At 38.1% G+C, this 12585-nt stretch overlaps 1 protein-coding gene across 3 annotated transcripts in view; it reads left to right on the top strand.

The window, feature by feature from the left end:
- The first annotated feature begins 659 nt into the window (after nucleotides 1-659).
- rin2a (Ras and Rab interactor 2a) overlaps nucleotides 660-12585 on the top strand; it is a 39458-nt gene continuing 27532 nt past the window's right edge. For 2 of the 3 annotated variants that reach the window (XM_082154792.1, XM_082154790.1), the window contains exon 1: nucleotides 660-883. The gene's annotated coding sequence lies outside the window, so the exon portion shown is untranslated. Of the gene's footprint in view, nucleotides 884-3544; nucleotides 3629-12585 lie in introns of all 3 variants that reach the window. The other variant, XM_082154791.1, reaches the window with a different exon arrangement.

Raw genomic sequence — 12585 nt, forward strand, 5'->3', positions numbered from 1 at the left:
TGCCCTCAAGGTAACCGATCTGGAACATTTTTGCAAAGAAGAATTGTAAAATATTCCCAAGTCAAGATGTGCCAACTGTCAAGCTGATAGACTCCTATTCAAATTCAAATTCAAATTCAAATTAAAGGGTGCTTCAACTCTATTAGTTCAGTGTGTGTGCATGCTGTTATTCCAATTACTATTTGTTCTTCTCTGAAATGTCATTTTGGTCTTCACTAGCATTGCATAGGTTATTTTTATATTGTAGTATTTGTATTAAACCTATTGTTTAATCGCCTTCTATTATGTAAGTTCCATTATAACCTAGATGTAATAAAATGTCATATTCATAAGACCAATTTTATACTTGGTAAATGACAATTAACGCAGTATATTTGTAATATCGTATAATAAAACATAAGTGATATTTTAGTAGATTTAGCTGTTTTCTTTGTTTTAATCAAGCCACTGAGGTTTAAAGTTAAAATTGAGCCCACCAGGTCATTTACTTTTAAATTGTTTATTTTCGATTTGTCCTCCATAGTTTTCCACTGTCTTTCCGGTTCTTTCATGTTCTTCTCTGAGTAACATGGTTGCTGGGTCTAACAAAAGCTTTTCCCTTCCAGAGACATTCCCAGCTGGGACACGTGACGTGAAACTCAATGCACATCAACTTTTGTTCTCCTCCTGGAGTTTGTTTTTGCCGGGAGAGGTCGCATGCTTTAACACAGCTATGAGTTAGAAGAGTCATTCTTGCGAAGTACAAGGACACAACCTTGCATCGGTCATGTAGGAACATCTAAAACTGTTAACAGCAACTGAGCTTTTGGAGAAACATCATCCAGCTCTTATAAATGCCTAAATGTGCTTTTGTTAGCGGGTGTTTTGGTTTCGAGCCGTCGAGGTGAGTCTCACACTTTATTACCGCAAGTCTATGGCGAGTGTTTTAAGTTTATTTTTATTTACTTATTAACCCCTACGTGTCAGATGTAGCCTAGCCTATGTAAGTCTCAGATGTTAAAGCGTAAAAAATATTTATATATTTTCGCCTATTTTATGCATACGTTTCATTACCACGTAATTAGCCGTGATTGTAATGTTTTAAATAGGCCCATGTTGGGTTAACACTGATAAAAGGATAGTTTGGTGAATTCTGTTTAGTAGGCTACCACCTGCTTTGTAGTCATAAATCAAAATATTGTTGTTGCCAGCCGGTATTAGGCTTGTAGCCTACAGTTTACGGTGTTGCCTACAGTGACACAAAATGGTCTATTTGGAACATAAATGTAATGGGATGTTGTGTTTTTGAATGTCATCATAATGTTTGGAAAGTCTTAAGGATGGTCTCAAGGAAGGTCCAAAGTTTACAAGACCTGTAAAAACTGTAGGATCACTGTAGGCTACTATATGAGTAGCTTATCGATACTCAAAATGCGGTCATCAAGGCTATGAGTCAGCTTAGGTTTTGACACATTCATAGGTTACTTATCATAAAAGATATATAAACAGTAATTATGTGGATTTCTCAAGCTCAGCTTTAGTAGAGCACTGAACAGTGTATTTTTGTATGATTAGAATTTGCACCTTAAAAGTTTTCATGCTAAAAATGTTTTATATCATATAATATTCGCATTGGAAAACTGCACTTCCTCATATATATGCTCCATTGTGAACTTTGTGTGAGGGAAGTAAATTTAGTTTAGGGGTCAAGTTAGTAGCATCTGTGTACTGTCCTCATTTGTACACAATTATTTCAGTAAGTTATTGCATCAAAATGTAAGGCTGCTGTCAAATATATTTGGCATCCCTTAAAACTAGCATTTGGAAGTGTGTGTCCCAGTTTTGCTTGTATTGCGTGGAGTATGTGGACCAAATGTCCCCTGACCATAAAACCTGAAAACAACAAAAAAAGCCAACAACGCCTATGAGGAAAATAACTTATTAAACATAGTAAATAATGTCTTAAAGTTTAAAAATGCTAAAAGGATAGAAAAGCAATAAGCCTGTATAATAGAAAACAATGGAAAGTCCCTATGGTATTGTGTGTGATTACTTATCCACCATTTGTACTTTATAGAATGCATTAATTATCTCTTATTGCTGTCAGAAAAATTGATGGCATTCATTACTAACTTGATTTTTCCCACCAGACTTTTCGTTTCTTCCCCACCAATATTTCAGCAGTGGCTCTGAGGCCTGTTAAGAGGATTAGTCTCAGGCAAAGGGAAGTAACTTAACTGATTTTGAGCAGAACATGCGTCACTTGACAAAAATTTCAGAGTTGTGCAGTGACTGCCATTGGATTAGTTTGGCAAGAGAACATTTTGATCCTTTTATTTTTACATGTCACCAGTCGTGTTTACTTTAAGCTGCGGTTTGCCGGAATTGCTTATGCGACCACTGAGCTTTACTCAAATGCTGAGGTGTCAGCCGTGACTGCAGTGTCTTCATTATGGTAATTCTGTGTACTATGATTTGTCTGCATAATTTTAGTGCCTGCTGACAGTATTGAGAGTTGTTACACTGATTTCATTGAATGTGGTGGGCATGTGATTAAATAACTTGACAACTTTGAAATAAATGCAACGTTCTCCCATGGTCAGCCGATCAGAGCAATGAATGTTAAGTTAGAGAGATAATGAGGTAATGAAATATCAGATTTAGTTTAACCACAGAATGTTGAAAACAAGCCAGAAACTCACACAGTGTGATCTTGTGTTTTTTGCTGTCAAAGTGCACATAATTTCAGTTAATTGATAACAGTTACATAATTTTTTTACTTAAATTTCCTTGCTTGTTGCTTCCTTTACTTTTAAACTTGTTTATATTAATTTATTATACACTATTGTTCAAAAGTTTGTGGTCAGTAATTATTTTTTATTTATTTTTTAATAATCATTTATAAGACATTTATAATGTTTCAAAAGATTTCTATTTCAAATAAACCCTGCAACTTTTTTCTGGGAAACAAAAAAGATCTATTTCAGTTTCCACAAAAATATGAATCAGCACAACTGTTTTCAACATTGATAATAATAAAAGTTTCTAAAGCACCAAATCAGTAGGCTATACTTGAATGATTTCTGAAGGATCGATCATGTGACACTGCAGACTGGAGTAATGGCTGCTGAAAATTCAAAATGTTATTTTTAATTATATATATATATATATATGTGTGTTTTTGTTTTACAATATTACTATTTTACTGTATTTTGATCAAATATATGCAGCCTTTGTGAGTATAAGAGACTTCTTTCCTATCGACCCCAAACTTTTGTATGCACACTGAATATTTTTTGCCTAGTTTAAATTTTTTGGGCCAATTGGAGGTTCAAACACAGAGCAAACCTCAGATATTTGAAACACTGAGACCCATTGGGACTAGTGCTGTTTTGAAGCAGATAATGCTGACAAGAAAATCTTCCCATCATGAAAACAACCCCAAAAAAAAAAGAACTCGCTCACATTCCAGTCTTGCCCAATTTTGCCTGGCTGTGCATCTGAAAATGTGGGGTATACCAGTTACCAAATAACAGTTTTTATGTCTTCTCTTTATGTTCTGTAGGAATAGGGAAATACTAAATAATGGAAGAATACATGATGAAAGAGATCCTGGAAGCGCTACATTAGAGTAAGCCACACAGGTTAGGTAAGGGGAGCCGGCTTCACATGTCTGCTGCTTAATGTGATTTATTTGAACAAGATCTAGTGGTTTATCTGTCTTTCCCACTGAAGCGAGACTGTAGTCAGCACATGCAGATCTCATTTTCTCTTAAAGGAATGTTTTAGCTTCAATACAGATAAGCTCAACCAGCAGCTTTTGTGGCATAATGTCAATTACCACAGAAAATGATTTGGACTTGCCACTTAAAGCATACTTGCACCAGTCAGAAGCAATCTAAACACCCGGTGGCTGGTGAAGCTGATGAACTAGCAACAACACCTACAGATGTTACAACTGTACAGCTCAGATAACACTTTTTATGGGAGAATTTAGTGCTTTAACAAAAAATTTGGGTTCACAATCTGTTAAATTCTATTGTAGGTGCCTTACAGTTCTTTACTTACTTTTTTTTATAGTTATGGATATTATTCATCAAATGATGTATTGAACCTTTAAACAAATTTGCATAGAGGAACACTGTTTTTTTACACAATAATATTTATAGAAATGTTATATCTTATGTCTTCATTTTAACTGGCATACATCCTCATACCTCATAGTTTGGATGATGTTATGTGGCTGGAATCCAGCTTTAGCAATGAAACTAGTTTGGTTTCTTCAGTGTTGCTATTTCGGTATTTAAAAAACTTTCAAACAGGTGTTTGTTGTCTTGGATGGGAGGGGTTATTATGTTTTACAGAAATCAAAGTGATAAATGTAAATCTATGGGCTGAATAAAAGAGGGTATTTGCACTCAAAACCCCTCCTTATCATGATAACCTGTTCTAGACCTTTTCTAAAGACATGAGAAAAGGATAATAATAGCTTGATGGGAAAGTTGCGGCAATTGTGTTTCTCTGTGGACGATCATTCGGTATCCAGTCCAAGACTCCAGAAATGATATCAGTCAGGAAGCTGCCAGTCTGCCAAGAGCCTTTCCCACGGAATCACCTCACGCTTTACACGGCACTGTCTGAATGAGAGGCCTCTTTGTGTCTGACACAGAAACCTAGAAATGGAGATACTGAGTAAAAGCGAGAGAAAGGTTAAGTTCTGAGGAGTTGGAAACTTTTAAAGTAGATCAAAAGCTGCATTCAGATTCAGGGCATCAGAGGAAAGGAAACTTGATGAAACCGAATGGAAGATGTGCACTAAGCACTTAAATGCAAGAACAGCCCAATATATACGAGTCTGGAATTTGTCAGCACATGTATAAATCGTTGTTTGATCCTCATTTTGTCTGGTTATTGCACTGGGACATGCTTTGTGGGGTGGAGTTGGCCACATCCTGTAGAGCACTGGCCTCTGCCTGCTCCCTTTGAGTGAGTGTTTATGTGGTTCTTCTGTCTGTGTGCCTGGGGATCTGGGGAAGGTATCACGCCCATCCCATGTTATGAGCAGGCCTAGATATGGTTAAGATAAAACTTTGTGAAATAATGCATGTAAGGAATCAGATCTAAATGGTCATCTTTTAGCCTTCTCTTATGCAGTCTGACCAGTAGCATTCAGATGGATTGGGTTTGTTGGTCTGTGCTGCAGACTGCGGTAACGAGAGGCTATTTCGAGAGTGTTTTCTCACTGTTTTCCCTGCTTTTGCAGCTGTTCCTGTTAATGTCACTCCTCAATCCTTTTAGACAGCAGCAGGATACTAAGCTACAAAAACACTTTAACTTGAATTTAACTGTCAATCAGATTTAGGGTCTTCGTTTTTTAAAATTATGGTTATTTTTAAGTTTGTGCATTCTGAAACTGCCATCAACGGTTGCAAAAAAAAGTGTAATTTTACTCATGAGACAGTCACTGTACTATGGAGATTAGACTCAAACACACAGGTGTTCCTGAGTGAATCAGTTTGTATGTCTTTAATCTGATTAATGTTTCTCACTTTGGAAGTGACCATGCTCACTGGTTTTCATGGCACATTGTGGGACTTTTTAGGGAGCGAACGTTTCAGTGCACTGGAAGGATTTTGCGAATTAGACACCCCTTAAAATGACAGACTCCCTGATCAGTGCCCTGACTACTGAACTAGGGAGCTGATTGAGATGCACCATTACTGAATAAATCACTGTATTTAAATGAATCAGTTGAGAAAATGATTCAATGACTCATCACTTGTTTCGTTTCTGAATGAATCCGTATCTTTGAACAAATCAATTGAGTAAATTGTATGCCTTGGCTTGTCCAAATACCCACACTTGCTGTCTTGGCCACTTGAGAGCTCATGCATGCGACAAGAAGTAAGTGCGCAAGACTGTCCATTGTCTTAAAAATGCCAAAGTGCAGTGCCCTTAATGTACACTAAACCCACACTATCGAGGCTAAGCGTATCCCATCATGCATTATGTTAGGGAACTCATGTGCCCCAAAATCTTGAGATGTCGAGGAAAACATTCCACTGTAATTTAAATTAATTAGATGCATATAATTTGGTAGTAAAAATATAAAATGTTGCACATTTTATTGGTGCTAAGATGAGTATGGTATGTTTAGGCCTATTTTTTACAACATTTGCAACTGTTTTTATCACTTAATTAGAAGCACCACAATTTTAAATTTGTTTCTTCTGTTAGCTACATAGCGACTACTGAACAAACATGTAGAAGTTTATTTTAAAATGCAAAGTATTGAAAATATAATAAATAAATGCTCTGTAAACACTTTGTGCCATTGAGTAATCAAAAGTTCTACACACACTTAAAGTCTTCACGCCTACTTGAACACTTGGGCCAAATAGAAGAAATATGTCATGCAAGTAGACAAGTGGTCAAGTGCAAAGACCGCAAGTGTGGGTATTTGGACAAGGCAATTCAATCAATCTGAATGAATGTGTGTTTGAACTAATCAGTTGTGTAAATGATTCAATGACGCCATCGACTGGTGTATTAATGTAACTTGCAGAATGTGTCACTAAAAATCCCCATCACTAATGCATACACTGACAGTCTGTCTGGGCCACGCAACACAGAAAAGTGGAATGATACAGATATAGTGTTTGGCAGTTTAAATTGGCTATTCTGTTTTCACAATAACCGTGTAACTACTAAATAACTAACCATAGTGACAGCAAATAAAGTAAATATCAAAGATGGTGTCGGCATAACAACAGAAAAGTCTAATCGAGGCGCGAGTTTATCCCTCACATGTTATTAAATGTGGCTTTACATGAGTGTACAGCACAACATTGGGCATTTGGGTAGTAAACAGACCACAAAACAGATTAGAGACGCCCTGATGGAGGAAAGACTGGATCTAAATCTTCGGATCACAGCTTGTATCTCCGTCTTTGTTAGTTATGTAAGCACCACTTGAAAAGACGAGTGGGTTGCGTTGCATGTATAATATGTTGTTGTTTCTAAAGCAGGGATGTCTGTAGTGTGCTGTGTTTTTAACTGTTGTAGTCTCAAGGCTGCTGTCCCCCTACCTCGGCCGGGGAGAGCTCTCTACAGGCTCTGAGCCGAGCTGGATTTACTCCAGCTGGGTTTTTGTGAGGTGGAGGGCCATGTAGCAGCAGGGTCTTAACACAGTGCCAGATGACTTTATTATCCAATAGAAACAGTCTCTATTCCCTCTCCCTTCTCCTTCTCACACACTGTCTAACCACTGCATCAGACTTGAGGGTGATTTATTAGTATAATGCTTTGAATGTGTGTGTTGTGCTGTAATTTATCTTAGTTGCGGTCTCTCTACCATATGTTATAAATGTTCAATATGCCAAAAATTAAGATGGTTCTAAAATTCACTCCCAAGAATATGAGGACTTCAGGGAAATTAAATAACTTAGCATAATGATTATTTAAATAATTTTAGGGTGATTTATAGACTCTCAGCACTCTGTACTGCATGGGTACATTTTATAGCTGGCTTTTGTTTAGACTTTCATTTGTTTGCTGTTATATTTTACTCATAAGATCACTTCAGTACAAACATGAACTATACAAACTGCACGTCTGATTTCATTAGCTGTGAATCACACTTTGAGTCTAAACCATAGACTGTAAAAAAAAGATGGACGACGCCCCTTCGCTCTCTTCCATTGATGAGAACTGAAGCCGCCAGTGTCCCGATATGGCGCTGACATATTGGAACTTGAGTCTGCGCAGTAGCAATCTCGGGACCAGACCTGCGCAGTAGTGAGCAGGAAGTAAAGCCGCAAAATCAACGCTCCGCCCTCACTCTCGCAGAATGAGAGTGCACTCAGGGAGAGTGGATTCTGCACACTTTTTTAAAAATTGATTGCAGAACGACAAGAGGCTTGTTAAAATAAAGTAAATACAATCTCCTCAGTCCTCCGAAGATCCCGAAAAAAATGTCCGTTGGTGCTTCAGTGACTACTTCGTTCAGAGAACCTGTCAATCACAGCTGTCAATCATGACGTTACACCACCGCATCACGTAACTAACTAAAAACCAACTTATTTTTGAAACAGACACTTGAACTTACATCAGCGTGATAAAACGACAGCAAATGAAAGAAACCACCTTTGGAAAAAAGATATTTGAAGTGTAATTTAATTGTTTAGTTGGTCTCACGTCCCGTTGAATAACACGGGGAGGTGGGGCTTATGACCTATACTAGGACCAGTCACCGGGGGGCGATCGAGACGTTTTGGCTTCACTTTTCTGGGCTTGGGCGGCACGCTTGGTCTAAACCAACACATTTCCAGTTCAACAGGACTGGAAAGACTGCATCTTTCAGTATCACGCTGTGACTTCCTCTGTCAGTTACATTAACAGGAATGGGTCAAAAGCCCATTGCTCAATTGCTTAGTGATTATACAGATGCACTTTGATTGCAAAGCAACACTGCATTTTATTCTTTACACCAATTGCTAAAATGTGGAGAAATAATGTGGAGGTAGGATATCCTATTAATCATCAATAGAAGATCCAGCTGATATTTTACAAATGATGAGAGTAAGATAAGTTGGTGAATATTGTACTTGTTCTGGATCCCTAACAAGAAAGCAATGCTGTTGTGCAACTTGCATACAAAGTTAGCCAATCAGGGAGCGTTTACATCAGTGTTAAAGGAACACAAGAGAGGGAGAGGATGGAAAAAAATGAAAATCTGTTTTTTGGTGCACAAAACTTTGACTAACATTATACCTTAAGGTATAACATGTATCATGTGTCCCTTTTATGTTTTTATTTTATTTGAAGATAAAAAAAGACATTAATACTAATTCAGCAAGACTGCATGACAGTAAAGACATTTTTTTAATTACAGAAAATTTCTAATTGAAATAAATGCTATTCTTTTGAGTCATTTCTTGACTCGTGCTGAATCAAAGCAATGTTCCAAGGCTGTCAATCAACTCTGCTGTAGTGTTTTGTTTTGTTTTTAGTGGCATGACGTTGTTTTGGCCCAAAAACTGTTCACTGTCAAGCTTACTCTAAAATATTAAGTTCCTGTGTACATCAGCCCAGATAAGAATACCAGAAATACCAAACCAGAGAATAACAGAGTTGTCTTGCTCACATTTTTGTTCTATTTGTTCTCTTTGTTTATATCTCAGCCCCCTTAATTGCTTGCGAGCTCCATTTCCTGTCAGGCCCTGCCCGGTCTCGCCAGACTACAGAAAATCCTCTCTGCTACCACGCACCTGTTAAATGTGCAGGACACAGAGACGCTCTGTGCCTCGTAGTTCAGATGTGCCTTTGTGTGGGTCCGAACAGCCCAGCTGAGCAGACTCCTACATCAACACACACATTAAGGAATTAAATAAAATAAGGATTAAAAGGGATTTAAGGAAATAAAGAAAAACAAATATGAACTGTTGTTGTCAAGTAATACATTTAAACAGTTTGTGCATTTTATTTATATATATAATCTCACAAATGTGAGTACACCCCTCACATTTCAGCAAACATTTTAATATATCTTCTCAAGGGACAATACTATAGAAATGAAACTTGCATATATTTTAGACTATAGTGAATATGCTGCTTGTACTCAACATACATACATTATTGTCAATTGTCAAAATAGCTGGCAACGAAAGTGAATACACCTTAAGTGATAATAGCTGTACGTCGTTTAACCATGCAAAGCCACATGTGCTATTCATAATTTTCATGTTTTTGTCTGCTTGACAGGACCATACAAATTTGTGTATCTTGTATTAGAGCAGTTCAAATTTGTGCTTTGAGTACAATTCTCTCATACTGACCACGGGATGTTCAACATGGCAGCTCATGGCAAAGAACTCTCTAAGGATTTGAGAATTAGAATTGTTGCTCTCCACAAAGATGGCCAAGGCTATAAGAAGATTGGTAACACGCTGAAACTGAGTTACAATACAGGCCATGGTCATACAGAGGTTTTCCAAGACGGGTTCCAATTGGAACAGACCTCGCAAGGGTCAATCAAAGAAGTCGAGTCCACATGCTGTGCGTCAGGTGCAGAAGCTGGCTTCAAAAAACAGATGCATGAGTGCTGCCAGCATTGCTTTAGACTAGAGATTGCAGAAGCGGAAGGTCAGCTTGTCAATACACCGCACACTGCAACAAGTCAGTTTGCATGGCAGTCGTCCCAGAAGGAAGCCTCTTCTGAAGCTGGCTCACAAGAAAGCCCGCAAACAGTTTGCTGAAAGTAACCTGTCCAAGAGCATGAATTACTGGAACCATGTCCTGTGGTCTGATGAGACTAAGATAAACCTTGTTTGGCTCAGATGGTGTCCAGAATGTGTGGTGACGCCCTGGTAAGGAGTACCAAGAAAATTGTGTCTTGCCTACAGTCAAGCATGGTGGTGGTAGCATCATGGTCTGGTATTGGGGAGCTGCGCTTCATTGAGGGAAACATGGATTCCAGCATGTACTGTGACATTCTGAAGCAGACCATGATGCCCTCCCTTCAGAAACTGTGTCGAAACGGCATGGTAACGACCCCAAACACACCGCCAAGATGACAACTGCCTTGCTGAGGAAGCTGAAGGTGATGGAGTGGCCAAGTACGTCTCCAAACCTGAACCCTATTGAGCACCTGTGGGGCGTCCTCAAGTGGAAGGTGGAGAAGCGCCATGTGTCTAACAGTCAGTGATGTCATTATGGAGGAGTGTCATTATGTCATTACTGTGCAGCTCTGGTGAACTCCATGCCTAGGAAGATTAGGCAGTGCTAGATAACAATGGTGCTCACACAAAATATTGACACTTAGGGTGTACTCACTTTTGTTGCCAGCTATTTTGACAATAATGGCTGTATGTTGAGTTATTTTCAGAGGACAGCAAATATATACTGCTATACAAGCAGCAGCACATTCACTACTCTAAAATATATCCAAGTTTCATTTCTGTAGTATTGTCTCTTGAGAAGATATATTTAAATGTTTGCTGAAATGTGAGGGGTGTACTCACTTTTGTGAGATACTGTATATGTACAGTGCTGGGTAGTAATTGATTATATGTAATCTGGATTACGTAATCAGATTCCAAAAATTAAATACTTGTAATTAGATTACATTACATTTTAAAATACTGGTAATCAGAATACAGTTACTTTTTTATTGATTACATGATTACTTAATATTCACAAAATGGCAGTAAATTATTCAGAATTTGTTGATCCTCCCTAATTCTTATTTTTTACCTTTTAAAGTTTCCTTCCTCAAAAGTTGTGTGGAATTGCACACACAGACTGGCCACTACTCAGGTGACTATGATTACATGGGACACAGCAGAAACAAATAAAATATATTTTTTCATTAGTGATTTATTTTAATTGTTTTATTTATCAACCCTGCAGTTCCTGATATAATGTAATGTTTAGTGCACTTCATGTTGTTGATAAACATTTTTTTTAAATATATTTTTCTTTCTCTTTGCATTTTTTTATCAAAATGGTACAAGATCAAGACAATTTAAATCAATGTTATGAACAAGTTAGGTCAAAAGTAACTAACATCAAATTTGTATCATGTAATTTGTATTCAATGATGGACTACAATTTCTAATTAATCTACCCAGCACTACACACACACACACACACACACAAAACTGGAGTGTTGAACCTTTTGTACAATTGTATAAGCCGCCCAGTACACTATAGCAAATGACCCTGTTTGGTTGGAAACAGGATAAGAGTTAGCCTTTAGTCTAGTGTTGTTTGCAGTTGTTGACATTTTAGATGCACTAACAAAGGCTGTTCCTTTCAACTTCTTTGACTCTCTGTGGTCATTAAAAATCCCAGGATGTCCTTCGAAAAAGAGTAGGGGTGTAACCCCGGCATCCTGGCCAAATTTGCCCCTTGGCCTCTGTCGATCATGGCCTCCTAATCATCCTCATATACTGATTGGCTTCATCACTGTCTCCTCTCCCCCAGTAAGCTGGTGTGTGGTGAGCGTTCTGGCTCAATATGGCTGCCGTCGCATCATGCAAGTGGATGCTGCACATTGGTGGTGGTTGAGGAGATTCACCCCTTCTATGTAAAGCGCTTTGAGGTCTCAGAAAAAGCGCTATATAAATGTAACGAATTATTATTATTTTATTATCAACTGTAATTTTCTGTGTATCCCAGTGCCGTGACATCTCTATTGATGTTGGGTGAGGGAGATAAATGACCAATTGAACTGGACTCTCTCTCTCTCTCTCTCTCTCTCTCTCTCTCTCTCTCTCTCTCTCTCTCTCTCTCTCTCTCTCTCTGCGTGTCTGTGCTCCACAGTAGTTAATAACTTTGCCTGTGTTTATTCTGCCCGTGCTGGCAGTCCGAGGGGTTTCCTGTTTACTCACCGAGTCGTATGTGAGTGCGTCTTGTTGAGTCTTTCAAAAACAGATACAGGCACAAAAACGGGATGATGCAAGGTAAATAACAGCTTGCTTTCTCTGGCTGACATACTGAGCAGGGCTCATAAAGGGCTTGCTTGAATTCATAGGGCAATTGAGAGAGAGTTTCGATCCAGATGATGGAACTGTCACTTGTTTTGTATCATATATAATATGACAA

Source organism: Leuciscus leuciscus (genome assembly GCF_965113295.1).
Source record: "Leuciscus leuciscus genome assembly, chromosome: 22".
Taxonomy (NCBI): Eukaryota; Metazoa; Chordata; class Actinopteri; order Cypriniformes; family Leuciscidae; genus Leuciscus; species Leuciscus leuciscus.